General features: G+C 37.5%; 1 long non-coding RNA gene across 1 annotated transcript; it reads left to right on the top strand.

Annotated features, from left to right (window-relative positions):
- Positions 1–662: 662 nt before the first annotated feature.
- Positions 663–10,663, top strand: LOC134298722 (uncharacterized). Its single transcript, XR_010005812.1, has 4 exons — positions 663–785; positions 5,012–5,082; positions 9,689–9,751; positions 10,143–10,663. It is a non-coding gene; the product is annotated as an uncharacterized LOC134298722 (long non-coding RNA).
- Positions 10,664–19,742: the final 9,079 nt, after the last annotated feature.

Here is a 19,742-nt window from a genome sequence, read left to right as displayed (position 1 = left end):
TATAATTTTCCTCTATTGTCCTAGCTTCTACAAAGAGTTTGATTATAATTTTCCTTAATTAGAGATTGCCTTTTCCATTTTTGCTAGTCTGCCAATGTTTCAGTGTAAGTGATTCTCTCTCTTCCTCGCTAGTACAAAAAATGAAACTGAAAATCATAAATCTTTGGATTTGCTCTCTAATAAAGCATCTTTGGGGGCCTGCAAAACATTTTAATCTATTTTGCTATTCTCCAAAAACTGATGAATCAAATCAAAACATTTTAAAAGGAATGAACTACCTTTGCTTTTATTCCATCATACTTGGATGAAAATTCTGCTATTCCATAGGATTTATCCATGAAATGTGTATACATCCAAACCATTTTGAATTCATTTCATTAAAGTTACTGTGACAAAGCAATTGATTTGATTAATTATATCTTTTATTTATTAACCAGCTTTGAAAAGGCCTACTTTACAATGTCTTAATGTCCCCACTTCCCACCTCCTTTTCTTCATTCTCCAGCTCTGAAAGGACCTACGTCACTATCTCTAAGACAACATTGGGCAGGTTTTCTTTATGGCTTTTCCTTCTTTCCTCCATTTTCCTCATAGACATGTCACCTTTCTTTCTCAGTGACATCACAGAGAACAACTTCACCTAGCAACAGCCAATCCTTCACCTAGCAACAGTCAACCCATTCAACCCATTGACATCACAGACGTTATGGTACAGACAGAGAGAAAAACATACATTCATACATACTTACATACATACATACATACATACTTTTACTTATCGATAGGTATTTTATTCGTATTTCTCATTCTACATCTCATTCCATGTTGTGATACCATACTTTGAGTATAATGAACAATTGATTGTAATGTGCACCTCAATTTTGAAGGTGCACATTACAAAAAATGAATTTGCCTTCGAATTTAATGTGCTCAGCAGCACAGTCATAGCACATTAGGGACGCAGACAGCATGAATGAGGCCATTTGGGAAGTCATGCTCCTCTGTCAGGCTGAGGTCAATTCCCAACAGGTCTCATTCACAAGGTATTCAAAACTGAAGGAGAGGTTTTGAAGGCCTCATGAATGAAGCCATTTGGGAACTGAATAGAATTAAGTCTGAGGGGTAGAGTGGGCCCATGGAGTCTTCAAACTACTGCTCCCACCAGAAACAACTTCTTTGTACCCCCATGCATCCCTGTCCAGCCTCCAGAGTACTGGGCTCCTCCAGGCCTTTTCACACATTGGGTTTATGCATGCAATTGCAGTGCACTATCAAATCTAATGTGCACCTCAATTTGGCAATGCAACTTACCAAAATGTTTATTTTATGATAAAATTATTATTATTATTATTTTAAAAAACCATTCAGTGGTGTTGAATCCAGTTCGGCACCACTAAATGTCTAAATTGACCATTCCCATCCCATTTTGATGTAGTGGCACCCAGCATGGCTAGTTGTGTCTGTTACTTATCACCTGGAGTGACATTGGTTGGGGTGCTAGAGCAATATGGGTTGGGGAAAAGGGGAGAGACCAATGTGGGACAAGGCACTAGAGCAATGTAGGGCAAGGAAAATCACCTCATCTCCCCCCTTATCTGATCATCCTGGCACCCTGACCGACAACACTCCTGCTGATAAGTGACAAACACTAGGCATGTCTTGTCCACTGGCCATTGTTATGGGAGAGAGAGATGGCTGTGAAAATAGTTGTGGCTTGTTCCATCGAGGAGCACACTCAATCGCTTACACAGATCCAAAGTCACAGTTTGATCTGGATTCTAGGGGAGAATTCAGAGTATCCTACAATTTTGTTTAATGTCGTTCAAGAAAGTGTTGAGTGGTTTTGGCCCCCCTTAACTTGATTCAACTCCATGTATCATGCCGCTACGTTGGAGCTGATTTGTTCCACACCCCACCCCATCCCAAGATAACAGGTCAGGATAGATGTGCCATCAAACAACACTGATTCTTAAACTATCTTACTGCTTGTAGCATTATGTCCCTCAATGTTGTTGAAGTTGATCTATCTGACAGTCAGCTATCTCAAAAATATTTGTCTATCTCTCATGTAATTGTTTTCTTTCCCAAGTGAAATTTGTCTGTAAACAGTCTATTTAGAATGAAAATGATTTTCTTAATGTGTCAAAACCAGTATGATGTATTTTGTCTCTGTTATACAAAATTAGTGGATGGACAAATATAAATCTTTTTTACCATCTTATTATAATTTTCAGTTAATATATATTTAGTTGCATTAATTTTTCTCAAGGTGTTCTGCCTTCACAAGATTATTGAAGTACCAGCATGATCTGTATACTAACGTGGCATTTGTGTAGGACTGTGATGACTCATGGGCCTTGTAGTCCTGTTCCTAGTACTATTGTAGCAGACGAAGAGGAAAACATGGGATTTTCGCCGGTTCAGCAAGAGCCGGAGCCTCTTCACCTGCAGGATGTTGACGTTTGCCCTCAAGAATTCAGCCAAACAGGCCTTGGGCAGAACTCCCCCCCGTTTTCCAGGAGGGAAAATTATACTAAAGATAGGGGAGTCAGGGAGGCTAATCGCAGAAGCCTGAGAATCGCTGCCAAACAAATGGCTGATTAGGTCTGCTTCCCTTGGGAAATTCTAAGGAGTCATGCATCTGGACAGAGTTGGGTTTCGCTTCTCGTTCTCTAGGGAAAGAGTTCTGTTGGCGGGAAAACGAGACCCAATATAGGTGTTTGGCGCAAGGGATACTTTGCGGAGTCAATTGATCAGCTTGAGGAGAGAGATCGTGTGTGGACTTCGTAATCCCAGTTCCTTGCTTCCCGGATCAAGCTTCAAGCCTAGCCTTGTCTCACGTTTTACCACGGACTCTGTTTCATGCTTCATGTTCATCTTGCCTTCAGTCAAGGATCTAGTCGAGAATCAAGTTATTTTCCAGCCTTGTTGTCAAGCTTCATTGGACTTTAAAGACTCTGTTGTTTCCCCACACTATTGCTTGGCAAGGTGTGTTTTTCGGTCAAGTGGATTAAAACTTTGAACTCTAATATCTTATATTGGACAATGCATTTCTGGACTATAATTGACCTTATCTGAAAGGTCTGCTTCTGAACTATATTCTTCACTTGTTTTTATTGATTTTATATATTTCTTTAATAAAGATATTAGATAGAGACTGGCCTCTGTGTAAGGTTATTGGTGCTCTGCAGCCAGGATCCTGACAAGGACTGTCCTTGGATTTTACATGTATTTTAAATACCTCCAACCACACCATCCTCTGTGTAAAGTTGTGGGTATATTGAATTTCTAGCAGAATACCACCTTCTTCTGTTTCTTCAGTAGAAGAACTTATGAAAATGCACCATGGTAAGGAAACTGTACTAAAACATTCTGAAGAAGAGTCCAGATACCATTACACTATTTTTCCTAATATTTTAGAAATCAAAGATCACTGTCCCTTGCATCCAATCTATTGTTCTTACGTAAAGCAGGTCAGCTTCTGTTGTCAAGAAAAGATGGTTGCATTCATCAGATTCTGCTCAAAGGTCACTTCCTACATTATTTTTGCTAGTATGGACCTATGCTACAAAATTTTTAAAAAAGATTTAAAAACTGTTAACTGGAAAATATTATTGCAGTGTTAGTGGAATGCCCATCATAGTGATCGACAAGACATGTGCGGTGAGTGAAGTGCATTTTATCTCCTTTCATCTTGCAGCTAACTCCCCAGACCTTCTCAACAGAGACTGCTCAGGATTGAGAAGATTTTTCACCTCATCATAATTCATTCCCAAAGTGAACTGCTTTCTTTTTCCTCACAGGAACAAATTGCAGCAATTCATTTATCTGGGAGAATATGAAAGGGGGTAGCCATGGCTACCGCTGAGATTTTTCAGCCCACCAGAGGGCAATTTTTATTCTCTGTGCAATTCTTGACTCTTTTATAAAAGTATTATTCATAAGAAAGGCATAAACAATTGAAGAACTAGCATATAAAACAAACAAACATACAGATCAAAACAATTTAAAAGAAAGCTATAATTCCTGACAAAATATTTACTTACATCATATTTTTATGTAAATTGTTACAAAATGAATAAGTAATTGGGTTATAGTTGTCTTTAAGGCAGAGTTGGGAAATGTGGGGCATTGGACCACATTGGATTGGACCACACTTGTGTGTTCATGAGAAAGATCTGTTCTGCATAGAAAACCACAAACCAGATACACTAAGTGGAGAGGAAAAGGCCATAACTTCAATTGGTTTCAGTTGTAGATAGGTTTGGCACATACATGGCTCTGAACTGGAGGAAAAAACCAACACCTGCTAATCAATGAAACTGCAGATCTGGTCAGATCCCTAAAGATGACATGAGAAGTTCCAGCTGAGCAGAACTACAATGTGGTTTCTCAGATTGGAGAGAATTGCCTTCAGCCTGGCAAAGCATCTAACTTTATACTACCTCACCCAACCAGACTGGAGGCAACATATGCAGTTCTCTCCAGCTGAGCTGTGTGGGGGAATTCCACCAACAATGAATTTATGGGGTTGTTGTATGTCTTTCGGGCTGTGTGGCCATGTTCCAGAAGCATTCTCTCCTGACGTTTCGCCCACATCTATGGCAGGCATCCTCAGAGGTTGTGAGGTATGGAGAAAACTAAGCAAAGAGGTTAATATATATCTGTGGAAAGTCTAGGGTGAGAGAGGTCAGTGTGAATGTTGCGTAGTTAATCACTTTAATTAGCATTGAAAAGCTTATCTGCTGTCTTCTTCCTGCCTCTGGGGCATCCTTTGTTTAGAGTCGTTAACTGCCCTTGGTTGATTCATGTCTGGAAATCCTCTGTTTTCAGAGTATTGCTTTTTATTTACTGTTCTGATTTTTGAGTTTTTTTTTAATACTGGTAGCCAGATTTTGTTCATTTTCATGGTTTCTTCCTTTCTGTTGAAGTTGTCCACATGCTTGTGGATTTCAATTCAATGAATTTATGGTTGATTTAAATTCATTGACTGGCTCTTCTCTATCAATAGGGCAAGTCTTTCCACAAGAGACCCCAGGAAAATCACACTGCAATGGCTCAGACTTACAGCCTCACTGCCTGGTAAGTCGAGCATCACATTTTTCATCAGATATAGCACAGCTGATGGCAAGAAATGATGGGATCTGATATCCAACAACATTTGAAAGGCTACATGCTTTAATGTAAACCTGATGAGCAATCCATATCATCTGGGTTATTCCATCCAAATAGTTCTTTAATGCTGCTTGTAATTTTATAACATCAGCTGCAAGTTACTATCACCATCACTGGTTAAGTCAATCCAGAATAATTTTATTTTGGTTAGTGGATCACATACTTCAGAAGACAAATTGGGGAATAAAATGATCGCCTGAAATGTAGGATTAAAACAAACAACAAAAACTGGATTTGAATAAGGCAAAGATTCCGTACGGACACTATAAATTTCCAGCAGTGGCCTTCCATTGGGCATTCCTATCCATCCTCGCACAATTCCCAGTAATGACAGCAGGACACATTTATATAGTAAATCAGGGTGTGGTTAGGATGGAGGAAAATCCAGAATGATTTCAATATAGCTTTGAGCTGTGAAAAGAAAAAAAAATCCTCCCAGATTTGCATTGTACTTAAAAATGTCCATGAAGGTGACAGCTCATCTTTTTATAGTTTGCAAAACTATAGCCAGATCATGCATTTCACTGTAGTGAGATGTACTAGCAATTGCATGGTTACTTTAACGTTAGCTAAACATGTTTGTGATATAGTTTAATATCTGAAAGGATGCCATGTAAAAGCAGAAGCAAGATTTTTGTTGCTACTCCAAAGAATAAGGCACAAAGCAATGGACTCAAGTAGTAAAAAAAGATATTCTGACTAAATATTAGGAAGAACTTCCTAATTGTAATAACGGTTCAACATTAGATTAAATTTCCTTTTATTATAGTGTACTATCCTTTATTCAAGGTCTGTAACCATAAATTGGATAAACATTTCTGAGAGGTGCTTTAGTTGCATATTCCTGCATGACAGAGGTTGGGCTGGCCCATTGGTCTCAACCTGTGGATTCCCAGGTGTTTTAGACTACAACTCCCAGAAATCCCAGCCAGTTTACCAGCTCTTAGGATTTCTGGGAGTTGAAGGCCAAAACATCTGGGGACCCACAGGTTGAGAACCACTGGGCTAGATGGTCCTCGAGGTCTCCTCTAAATTATAATTTCATCATTTTATGATTTCACAGCACATTTTAATGTTTAAAGTGAGCTATACAAAAAATACTCAGTCCTTGATTGGAAGATAATTATCCACAGTTAAGTTTAATGTTACCTTATATTATGCAATGGAATATCAGCCAATATGAATGATATAACTCTGTAACTATTGATTCTCATGTTACTAAATGGCTAAGGATGTCTATTGATCCAATGAGTGCATATTTTCCTAGATCTAAATGAAGCAATATTAGGCTTCTGTATAGCCATTTAAGTTCCATCCTCATACTGCACATTCCATGTTTAAGCAAAACATTTTAAGCAATAATGCTATCTGGCCTCTTATGTTCATATTTCATTACGCATTATGAGAGAATGCCAAATTGGCAAACAGAATCGGTAAATTTAGTTATGGAAATCAGTTCTGTGGAAATCTAAATTTGTATTAAATGTCAGTGCAAATGTTTAATTACATGACAAATTCTTTTCCCCTCCCCAATCCCCAGTACAATGTATCTAAAACTAAAGAAGTGATCAGAGTATTTAGAAACTCTTTCCTGCTATCTAGGGAGTCAAGAGGTCCTTTTTGGAAAGCAAAGGGAGAGGGAAGCTGTAACTGCTACACTAATTGACGTAAAAGTGATATCATCTGCATATCATTCAATAAATTTACCATAACAACCACACAAACTTTCCTCACTTGGCATCAATATCTGGGTGATATTTGTTAAAAAAGAAGTCTGTTTTTAAAAGAACTTTCACTCTTTCCCAAATAAAACTCCTTAGAAGTACTAGAGTGTTTCCCTTACAAAAGGGATAGCTGAAGCTAACTGGATAATTGATATAACTTCATATAAGTAATACATGAGGACAATACTAAAAGAAGCTGTAGTTTCTTTGCTTTACCCTAAAGGTAGACATTAAGATTATAACCTCCTGCTCAGTACTCGATGTTGACAGCTTGTATTTCTGTCTTGTAAGATTTATTTCATCACCAAGCAATGTGTTGTTTCATCCTTTAAAAAGGCTGGCAACTCACTTGTACTGTCAACATCAGGCACTTCGCAATAAGGATGGGTAATCTGTCAATTTCAATTTTCCCTTCATTTAAAATCCTAAATTCTTTCCATCTTCTTTATGAAGAAATTGGCAATTTTTATATTAGATGGTACAAATGGATTTTCAATCATCTGTGCTGGCCAAATGTAGTAAACATTTCTATTTGCAATATTATCATTGCAACTGCCTATTAAGCAACTAGAGAGAAATAAAGATGGCAGTCTGATTTCAGATTTCAAATAATTAAGCATTCAAAGGCATCTGAATTGCATGAATGAATCTATCAGTTATCACTTCCCACATCCATTTTTTAAAAAGAAATATATCTGGAATTTGTAATATAGTAAAGTAGTTGGAATTCTGTTAGAAAACATTAGTTTTGCAGTTGAAGGTGAGACTGAGTACATTTAAGCTTTCCAGCAGAAAATTCCTGATTCTGCACTGAACTACACAACCCAGGATTCCATTGGTGGAGTCATAGCAGGTTGTGCTATCCAAATGTTATAACACTGCTGTATTGGTGTAGCTGAGATTTGGTATCCTATATAATTACATGCCTATTCAGAATTTGGTCATTAGCTATTCTCCCAGGAAACCAATTTTCCTTTTACTGTCTGGCACATATTCTTATAGCTGTTTGTTAGACATAAGGAGAGCTAGGGGAAATTGCTTTGCAAATAGAAATGGCACTGGCAGAAGCACTGCCAAAATTACATTGGCTAACCTTTTTGAAATTGACATTCTAGCAATAGCAATGCTGTCAGGCACCAGAAAGGAGACAGATAAATATATATTTGCCACTGTTCTACCTTCCTTTCCTTCCTTGTTTTCTTGCTTGCTTCCTGAGGAGTTATAAAGAGGTTTTAAAACTGACCAACACCATAAAGGTGCATACATCTGTCTTGCAAACTGTGATGACTCCATCACTTGGAGATATGTTGGCTGAGGCACCAGAGAAGGCATGGACAAGCTTTGGCCCTCCAGGTGGTTTGGACTTCAATTCCCACAATTCCTAACAGCCTACCAGCTAGTAGGAACTGTGGGAAATAAAGTCCAAAACACCTGGAGAACCAAAGTTTTCCCATGCCTGCTCCAGAGTAACACAGTTAGATCACCCCTTTTTCTCCTCCCTTCTCTGATCACCTGTAATGACAAATACAGGAGGGGGGGGGGGGGTGTTAAATGATATATCATATCTTGAGCCATCTGAGTCTGGGGCCCCTTCCACACACCTGTATAAAATCCAATTTAACTGGATTATATGGCAGTGTGGACTCAGATAATCCAGTTCAAAGCAGATATTGTGGATTATCTCCCTTGATATTCTGAGTTATTTGTTTCTGGGGAATACTGGATGGCCATGTAAAGAGATGTGGTCAGTTCCCTCTCAGAACTGTCCCAACCGCTTATACTAGTCCAAAGTTGCAGTTTGCTCTGGATTCTGCGGGAGAATTCAGAGCAACCGCCAACTCTGGTTGATGTAATTCAAGGCTGCATTATGTAGCTCTGGATCTGAGTGGGAGGCAGCCAGCCAAACACAGCTCTATTGTGTCTTACCCTGAAGCTGGTGAGAGAGTCCCTCTCACTGTCTTCCTATTTCCTATGGCCACTGAGGGGAAGACAGCCAGGCAGACACAGCTCCATCACGTCATATTTATTACATATAACATATTATTTATTATTAAATCCTATTTAGATTGTATGTCTGAGGATAAGTTGCTCTGAAAGCTTTCTGGCTGAAAAGTGGGGTATAAATAAATTAATAAACAACCCAGATCAATTCAGTGTGTAATTTGGAGTTGTGCTGTTTCACCACCCTTTTAGGATAAGTAGTCAGCATAGATATGCCTTTAGCATAGCTTTTTGGCAAGAGAGAGCTAGAAATGTCAGTCCTCTTTGGTCCTGATGAGAAGCAGGACAGGCTTCAGCTGCTGGTGGGCTGGTGTGAGGAATGGTCAGGAGTTGATATCCAGGATAGTCTTTACCAAGTTACTTTGGGGATGAAAATGTTACAAATAGTTTGTCTTTTTTTGGGGTGGGGGATGAATACTACTTTGGGAGATATGACAAATAATGCTTACGTGCTAGTCGTAAGACGTTGATTTTGGAAGATCATTAACTGTGATTCAGACTGCAAGTGGGAACAATCACATGTTTGAATGTTCTCCACAAATAAAATGACAGTGATTAGAAAAGAAGAATAAGGAGAAGATTTTGTTGTTGTATCAAATAATATGGTACATTTTAAAAAAGAAGAGAGATTGTGTTAGATGGAAGAGTCAGTTTGACTTTAATTTTAAACAGAACAAAATAATGGAGGCTTATCTATAATAGTATTTTTCTTACCCCCTATGATTTTTTCTGACTTTATTTCCTCTTCAGAATCATCAAAAATATTTTCCCCTGTTCACTACTTGCAGGTGGGACTGTGAAATGGGAAGACATTCTCAACCCATCTGCAATAAATACCAAAAATGTAAACAGTGAGTAACAGCAAAATATGGTAATGGAATTCATATATTATTTGTTATGAACATTTATTTTACAATAACTCTCTGGATTAGGTAGATTATGGATGAAGCAAAAAGTAAATTTACTGAAGTCTAGCTATCTTAACTGTCTTCAGTATATTGGAGGCAGTGTTTTGTTTATTTTTAAATGCTAGATTTACCCAACACTCTTAATATTACCAATCTAACAGTGAACAGACAAAAGATGCCTTGGCATGAGGTAGACTGCATACACTATACTCTATAGTTCTCTGCATGTGGCAAACAAAAATCGGCTTATCCCATGAAGCGTGAAACCTGATTATTCTTATAACTGCAATAGGCATGAAATCTTTGTTTTAATAAGGATATGTTTATTCCACAGCACTCCAAAACCCAGCTTGTTTAAGGTTGGCATAGATTGGTGATTATCTTTCCAGGAATTCAGAAGAATGAGATCTGTTCCTAAACAAGCAACTGATGGGACACAGAAAAAACAATCTCCACTTCTGGGATACAAAGACCATTGTTCGTTGTTGTTCAGCTTAGCTTGAAAAAGGGATTGTTGAAATCCCCGAATAAATGTATTGCTCCCAGCATGTAAATCTTTGCTTATTACTCATTGCTGCATGCAAATTTTCTCTCAACCAGGTGAGATTACAAACGGGGTGTATGTGTGTGTGTGTGTATTGTTCAACGACTTCTCATATTTTAAAACTTTTGTGTGAATATTTCAGAAGGCATTCATCAGCTGAGAATTTTTAAAAATAATGATGAAAAACACATTAGAGTTTTGAATAAGATGTTATAGCTGTGCTCAATATCCTTTTTCAACCCCCAAAATCTAGCTTAAAAGCCAGTCAGCCATCCTGAGTGACAGAATTCTGTGGTATCAACAAGTCAAAGCAAGACCAGACCAGCCTTTTCCTGCTAGGGAGTGTGGATTTGGTGGTTGGGGGGGGGGGGGGGCACTTATTATCATGTCAAGAGTATCATGATTATAAATGCGAATAGCAAATAATTGAACCCACCCCCCGCCCAGCATTTTTTTCACAGGAAATTTTCTTCACATTTTGCATTTAAATGTTTTTCACACAGAAAAGGCTGTTTTCTGCAGAAAAAAATGGTGATTTCTATGCAAAACAGCCATGTGGGATTTTCATAGAACAAGTTGTGGATTGTAAATAGTCTTCAAAAAGTGTTTAAAGCTCTCATCTGACAGGGGGGAAACGGCTGAAATTACGAATGGTTGCATTGAAAAAGTAACTTAATGACAAATTACATGCCTAGAGTAAATGTTTGTGTTACTTGCTATATTTCTTCATTTAAAAATGTTAATGTTGAATATGACAGATGAGTCAAAATCCCCCCAAAAGAGAGAAGATACACTGCGATTCTAAATTTTGAATTTTTTGTTCTATGCAAGCACCGTTAAAATTTTTTTTGTTAATCACACACAGATCTTTATTAAAGTCCATCCTTTCTGTGGGTTTGTGTGTGATTGATATAGACATATCTGTCAATTTCTGTTTCCTTCTGTTTCTTGTCTATTCTGTCTTTAATTCATTTAATTATTTTTTTTACCAGTTTGCAGTTTGGAGGGGGGAAATCCACATGTGAATTTCTGTGTGTTTCCATGGACAATTCTCCTGATACATGCATTTTCTTTTGACAATGTTTTTTTCTAAAATGATGCATTATTTTATATTATTTTAAATAACACAACTAAAAAAAACTTGGTATCTTAGTTTTTAGGCCTTGGTATCTTAGTTTTTAGGCCTGATGGAATTGTTTTAGAAAACTGCATTGGATAGACCACATCAGGTCTAGTTTGTTAGATATGGTTATCATGATTTGTTATGAGTGAGCAGATGGTGACATATCTATAGCCAACATTCTTTGGGAGCCACACAGAGACATAATTCTCAATTGTCCTTTTGAGGCCATTGCAGAGGAGATATTTCTGACACTGCCATGTGGTGGCTGGGATGGGCAAAAGGCAACTATGATGTTTCTAGTTCTGACTAGATGTTTCTCTATGCTTCTGACTAGTTTCCACACTGCCCTTTAAATAGCTGTCATACACAGGCTAAAAACAGAAGGAGACTTTTTTTATTTCAGGAGTGAGGAAAAGGATTGCATCCCATCTGATAGAATTTTACCAGAAAGAATGTGAAGGAAGGATGCAGTATGCAGTATTTGTGTATGCAATTACTAAATTGTATGTAATGTTTCCAAGGTATTTAAGGGATTTGGCACATCTAGTCCTCATGAAAGCATCTTTCCATTTCTTTTCCAGTGACCTTTCTAAGAATTCCATCAGTGGTCTTGTCTTGTCTAAGTTGTGTGGGGTGTTATAAGACTCCTCTACCACCCCCATTTATGTGTATTTTTGCATTTTCCTATTGAAAAAGGTACATTTGTGTCAATTCCCTCCAATTATAATCATTTTCTGCATATTTGATTATGTCTAATAAAAAGGAGAATGAAACAAAAATACTTTGACAATTCTTTTGTTACTTTCATTAACTGAAAACTAAAAGACACTTGTATGATTTCATTTATAATCTCATGCCCACAACTAAATACATTAAAATCCCAGTTAATGTACATTTAATCTGGCTCCACTGTATATAAAAATAATCCAGGAGCTTCAATTTCAGACAGCTTTGGAAAGAAATGAATGTGGGATCAACAGATTCCAATGCAAATTACTACAATATATTGAACAAACTGGTTCAAGCATACATATCCCTCCCAATGGGCAAACAATAAAAAAAACTTTTTTTAAAAAAAATAGCTGAGATCTTTGGATACAGATTGTGATTATATATATATATATACATATATATATATACACACACACAAAGAAATAACTAAATTAGAAGAATGTAAAGAGAAAACCAGAATATAACAAAAAAATGCCTAACAAAATTGTTTGCCTAAGTCTTCCTTGATCACACTTAGAGAAAGAAATGTTATATTTTGAAAAATATATAGTCTTTTTCTGCTGTGCAAAATAATTTGAAAAATTGATATTATATATTGTGTTGTCAAAAGCTTTAATGGCCGGAATCACTGGGTTGCTGTGAGTTTTCCGGGCTTTACGGCCATGTTCCAGAAGCATTATTTCCTGACGTTTCACCCACATCTATGCCTGTTTTTCACTGGCTTTGCTGAAGAATGACTGAAATTATCTGGGAAACATCCTTATAGTGGATCAATGGTTATGAAGATAGAGCTGTTCCTAGTAGTTCATGAACTATTATTGTGTGCTAGGAAGAAACTGGATCAAAGAAGGGACCTCCAATGCTTGCTTCCTTTCCTCCAGCCCCTGAAACGTTATTGGTGGACTGGACACTTATCTAAGAGTTCACATCATGCTGGAAGTGTCCACCAATAAAGTTTCATTCTATAATATTACTATATTGAACTATACCACTATACTGTAATACTATTAGTAATATTACATGTAATATATATAATTAACATTATATTGTATTATTAGTAGTATTATACTGTATTACATTATAATAATAATATTATAAGTATGTACAATATATTATATTATGATATATTATCGTATATTATATTGTATATTGGCCCAGAGCATGTTGGTGATGCGGGGAAAGGCTTCCAACTGATGGCATAGGAGACAAGATGGAACTGTCTTCCTGGCTCCCCCTCTTCACGCTCATAATAATGGATCCCCCTCTTTAATTCCTAGAATTAGAAATTGGAAATAACATGACAAATAACTTTCTATGTAAAATACTTCTTTTCATGTAATGGCAATCCCACTGCTGTTGCTGTTTGTAATCAATATAGGAACTGTCTAATGACATTATACCTTTGGTGCAATAAGGAATCTTTACCCCTTTCAAAACATTCACTGAGATCCTGTATGCACATACAGGATCTCAGTGAATGTTTTGAAAGGGGTAAAGATTCCTTATTGCACCAAAGGTATAATGTCATTAGACAGTTCCTATATTGATTACAAACAGCATGCTTTGACGATAGAGCTATGTTCTATCTCCCAATCCAAACCCCTAAAATTCATCTTAAATGTCAGCCAACCATACCAAGTGAAGATGGTCTACAGAGAAGGGCCCTGAAGGATGTTGCATATAATCCCCTTCCATCAGCAAGGTATTTGTTGCACAATGACTTTCCTCCATGAGGGGAATGATGTGTCATTGTTTAGTGCTCTGCTCACAAGTGCCTCAGAACTGATTTAGTTGGTATGCCTGCCTGTTTTATAAGGTAGGTTTTAGAAGTATTTGTAGTTGTGACAATTGTGCCACAACTGTGAATGTGAATACAAAACAATTTACAAGATTGTAAGCTTAACTTTTGGCATTATAAGTACATAATAGGATGTCAGCCACTCTTTTGAGGGATATCACTTTGATGGATTTTATGATTTTTTAAAAGTTATTTAAAACAATGCTTTCAAAGCTTTTGTACATCCTAGTGTGTCAGGGAGTGGTACCATATATGGTCCCAATGGTGACAATTATTCATAACTACAAACCAGAAGCCAGTGGCTCAAGTAACAGGCACTGGTCCATGGACTACCACATTAGTGGCACTAACCTTTTGTTATTGTAACAGAAATGGACTACCACACATTACTGTTCTATTACCAGATTCCACCTGGTCCTGAAAGCTGAACAGGGCCAACTCTGGTTAGTACTTGGATGGAAGATCATCAATGAGTATTCGGTGCTGTAGGCTATATTTCAAAAGAAGGAACTGGAAAAACCACCTGACTATTTATTGACTAAGAAAACTGTATGAAACTATTTATTTATTTTTATTTGCGACATTTATATACCGCCTTTCTCACCCCGAAGGGGACTCAGGGCGGTTTACAAGTATATATACATACAATCTATTATATTATACAACTATATCGCAATATTATTAGTAATATTGCATGTAATATAAATATACAATTATAATAGTGAATTATAATTATTATTACATTGTATTATATCATAATATTATTATAGTATTTTATTGTATTAATTTTTAGTGTTTTTTATTATTTTTATTGTATTTTTGTATTTTATTTTTTATTGTTTTATTATTATTTGTTTGTACAGTAGAGTCTCATTTATCCAACATAAACGGGCCGGCAGAACGGTGGATAAGCGAATATGTTGGATAATAAGGATTTCAGCCACAGGGGAGCAGCTGCTTCATCATCCACTGTGACACCAAATTCTAATGGGTTTAAACATAAGTTAACAGTCAACTTGAAGGCACACATATACACAATATGTTACCAAGACAGCACTTTATAAGTATAAACACTGAATTACCCTTTAAATTACTGTGTACTACCTTTAACAATGACTAGAGGTTAAGATTGCAAGTTCTGCTGAGAATGCTCTGTTACATTTTAAGTGAGTTCAAGTAGGAAGCCAACCACAAGATGGAGAAAAAATGGAATCTCGAAAGGGCTGCTTTATAGCCCCTTAGAGTTTTCTTCATTGATAACTATTTCTAGAAGCCAGGGGCAGTACAGATTCATAGCACTGATTAGATTTTACCAGAAATGAAAGATGTTTCCTTGAGCTCCAGAGACAAGGGACCAGTGAAATGAAATGTGGGGAAACAATTTGAGCATGCCAGCATTATTGTTCCCAAACAAAAAAAATCCATACACACACACAAAAGGAAAAAAAAAACACCTAAGCTAATTATCTAACATATGCATAGCCTGATGATAACTCACAAGAAGGAATAAAGTCTACATGAAGCAATTACAGAGGGAAAATGTATGTTACAGGAACGCATAATATGTAGATATATTTAACCAACTGAATTTCTTATGTTTAAGCAGTTCTTTAGGAATCGGTTTTCTGTTCATGGTACATTGGAAGTTGTAATTGCATGGAATAGTGAAGATTTATCTGGCGCTTAAAGAAGGGCCTTAGTTTTGTTCAGTATAGCATGTGCACTTAAATTTCATGCTACTGTGAGCCAGAAACTCAGAAAACCTAAAGGAATAAAAAATAATCAGAAGAAACAAGCCATAGGAATCAGAAACTGTTATTCATTTTAAATGGAGCTACATATTTGACTCAAGCAAAAAGAAACCTCTTGAACAATAGCTGCAGAATTCTTCTATCATGTTCACATTTGTGACCAGTATCTGAACAGCATATAGCATGAATAAAAAGCATTTCTGTCCCTATATGGAGAAATTTCCATTTTTACAAATGGTCTTCAATAGGCAGTTCTTAAGAAGGGACAAGATAGTCTCTATTTATTATTTCCAGTATTTCTACCCAGCCCTTCTCCCCTGGGGGACTCAGACTAGTGTCAACTTTGGAAGTATTTGTTCATAGATTTGTTCTGTCTAATAACCTCATTAGTTTACATTACTTTATTTTTAAACAAAAACTGTTTGATAATGCATTCAGTTTTCCATAAACATACATTCCTTTACACACATTTCCCCCTGAAACCTGGGATGTTGGGATGTAGAGCCAGGAATCAAGAACTGTGTTTAGCTGCATTGCTGACTTCCTCAACTAGGCTGTTTCACTATTTTAGTCAGTGTTACACCCTGCTTTCTATGCAGGTCATTGAAGATAAGCATGAATACAGAACATACTGATCATGACGAATCCTGATAGTGCATTGTTTATAGAGGCACTTCCTCATCTATTAAGCCACTATAGAAATAAAGCATTGTTTTGACATGGAAGGGATAGTATTATACAAATTATCCAGAGTAAATTGCTTCAGCGCTGCCACAGTTACATCATGAGGAGTCTATATTATGGAAGCACTCCAAAGCCCTTTAGATGTCCAGATAGACAGATGTGTAGAAGATGCATCAGCACTGGTACCCTGTTCTCCTGGGTGTCATCATTGCTGCTGCCTTTCTGGCCAGCTGTGAGTATTTTTGGACAAGGATTGGCCCAGATCCAACCTGATCCAGCTTCCCACACTTCAGTAAATTTGATTTCTCTGTGTTTCAAATTCACTTATAGAAGCAGCACTTCTTCTGTGAATCCAGCCATATATCATGTGGAATCCCTGCAGCAGTTTGCAAGGTGAATCCACTTTATTTGGTCAGTGTTGACATGGCCTCTGTCAACATGATTCACTAATGATAGCTGGCATTATGCTATTCAGCACTTTCACTGATGACAGATAACAATTCCTCGATGAAGCGGTGAATTGATATAGTTCTCATATGGGAACTTCACCATAGTTTTTTCCTACGTATTTTCTAGAATGATGTAAGATTTTATTGAAAGTCTTCCTTCGACCATAACACTCAGTAGCTGATAAGTTAGACTGTACCACCTCATTATAAGAATTTATGAGACATTTAATATTTTAAATATGATTACATCAGCAAAGGAAAGCATGTGGCTGCTAATTGCTGTTGAACTGGCATTCCTATTGCCTACAACTGATGGGAATTGCACTTGGAGGTGTTTTTATATATTAAAACATTTGAAGGACCAAATATTCACTACATCTAAATTAAACAACTTCAGCAGATATGTACAGACAACTTCAGTGTCAATAATTTCCAGCAGTGCCAGCTTAGATAAAGCAAGCCAGTCAGTAAACTAATCTACCAAGAGGCTCTTTTAGTAGGAATGGTATTTATTGCTTCATGCTTCACTGTTCTACCTGTGTCTTTACAAACATTCCATCCATGACTAACACCTGCTTTAAAACAAATGGACACAGTTTAATGCAAGTTACACTGTAAGTAATGCAGTGTACTTGAGAAATAATGGTGATTTAACCAATATTCCTGTCATGGACCATCAATATATAAGACTAAATGCTAATTAAAATCAACTATATGGAGCATATGCCTGGTTTGATATATTTTAATGAATGCAACATTTACAAGTTGTAAAGTGAATGCAAGCACCATATTATTAAAATAATGAATAAGATTTATTAAGCAAAGAAAAAGTTGGTCAAATATAGAAAAAATGATCCCTGTTAAGTCAAATAATGTACAATATTATAACATTAGATAAGCGGTGGCAGTAGTGGGATAAAGAAAAGGACCTCTTCAGGTAATTTCAAACACAGACAAATTTGTATAGAAGAATACAGTCCATAAAATAACATGTACCTCAAACATATAAGGTGTTATTGGTTATAAGCAATACTTTGTTTTGGAGCTGGAACCATTTCAACAATGAAGTTGTGTGCTCCTTGTAGCCAGCTTCAATTAACAATTTGGCTACAGCCCTCTGGGTCAGCTGATTTCTCTGAAGATTCTTCAAAGGAGCTACTCCTAAAGCATGTTAAACTAATCCAACATACATGTAACTAAGACATGAGCTACTGTGACCAATCTTATGCCTGAAGGAATGGCACAAACCTAATCTATGCAAATGAACTGTGCCTACAGCCAAAACCTATGCTTCCAGATTCAGGATGCAATTCAGGACTGCATCCAAGCTGCAAGTGGAAGTGTAAACCAGGACCAGATTGAATCCCTATTCCCTTGTCTCCTTTTCAATTGAAAAGGAGCATCTCTGTCTTGTCTAGATTATTTTCAGTTTTTTTCAGCCTCATCTTCCCTCGCAACATAGTTTCAAATGCTTTCTACAAGAACTCATCTTTGTCATATTTATGTGTGGTTGTATTTCAGAAAAAACAGCATTTTCTGCAGCATAGATGTTGTTTTCAGCACAAAAGAACCATGTGCAAGTTTTGCACATAATCAGCCCAGACTCTAAAGATTCTTGTCAGTTTAGAATTCTCCTTGTCAGGGGTTCTTAACACCCCAAAAACCCAATCTTTCAAGTATTTTCAGATATTATTTTTTATTTCTAGACTACAGGGATTATGCAGGCCTATGGCCAAGGGGTCAAATTTGGCTCATCCCATTTTTTCATTCATATCCAGTGAGGAACAGTGCTACTATTTTATTTATTTATTTATTTATTTTTCAAACTTATATGCCGCTACTCCCCTAGGGCTCAGAGCGGCTTACAAGAACCAGCTAAAATCAACAATTTAAAGAACATCTTAAAAACATCTTTAAAAACATCTTAAAAACATCCTAAAAGCACCTTTTAAAACATCAACAACAGAACTCAAAAGCCTGTCAAAACAGGTGTGTCTTACATGCCCTGCGGAAGGCCAACAAGTCCTGCAAGGAACGAACTTCAGGTGGCAAGGTGTTCCAGAGAGATGGCGCCACTACTGAAAAGGCTCTGCGTCTAGTTGCAGTTAGATGCAAAGTCTTAAAACTGGGGACTTCCAGTAGGTCTTGGTCCTCAGAACGGAGGGATCTCTGGGGTTTGTAGGGAGTGAGGCGGTCCCTCAGGTACATCGTCCCTAGACCATGTAAGGCCTTGAAGGTAAGCACCATCACTTTGAAAGTGATCCGGTGCTGAATTGGTAACCAGTGCAGCTGCTGTAAGATTGGTGTTATGTGGCATCTTATCGGGACTCCCGCAAGGAGCCGGGCAGCTGCATTTTGTACCAATTTGAGCTTCCGGATCACCGACACAGGAAGGCCAATGTAAAGGACGTTACAGTAATCCAGTCTTGAGATGGATTACCGTAGCCAGGTTGTCCCTAGACAGATAGGGGGCTAGCCGTCTAGCCTGCCGAAGATGAAAAAAGGCAGTTTTGGTAACGGCGGAGACCTGGGCCTCCATCGTCAATGAAGGGTCCAAGAGGACTCCCAGACTCTTTACCAGTAGAGATGGGCATAGCACTTCGCCATCCAGGGTTGGCAACTGGATATCCCCACTGCCCGGTCGGCCCAGCCATAGGATCTCCGTCTTTGCTGGATTCACCCTCAATCTACTGGAATGCAACCATCCAATAATGGCCTCGAGGCACTGATGAAAACTGTCAGGTACAGACGCCGGTCAGCCCTCCATCTTTAACACAAGCTGAGTGTCGTCAGCATATTGATAACACTCAAGCCCGAAATCTCGGACCAGCTGAGCAAGTGGTCGCATATAGA

The sequence above is a fragment of the Anolis carolinensis genome, chromosome 4, assembly GCF_035594765.1.
Source record: "Anolis carolinensis isolate JA03-04 chromosome 4, rAnoCar3.1.pri, whole genome shotgun sequence".
NCBI classification, from domain to species: domain Eukaryota; kingdom Metazoa; phylum Chordata; class Lepidosauria; order Squamata; family Dactyloidae; genus Anolis; species Anolis carolinensis.
The sequence above is the reverse complement of the archived record's forward strand: the minus strand, read 5'-3'. Positions and strand labels throughout refer to the sequence as shown.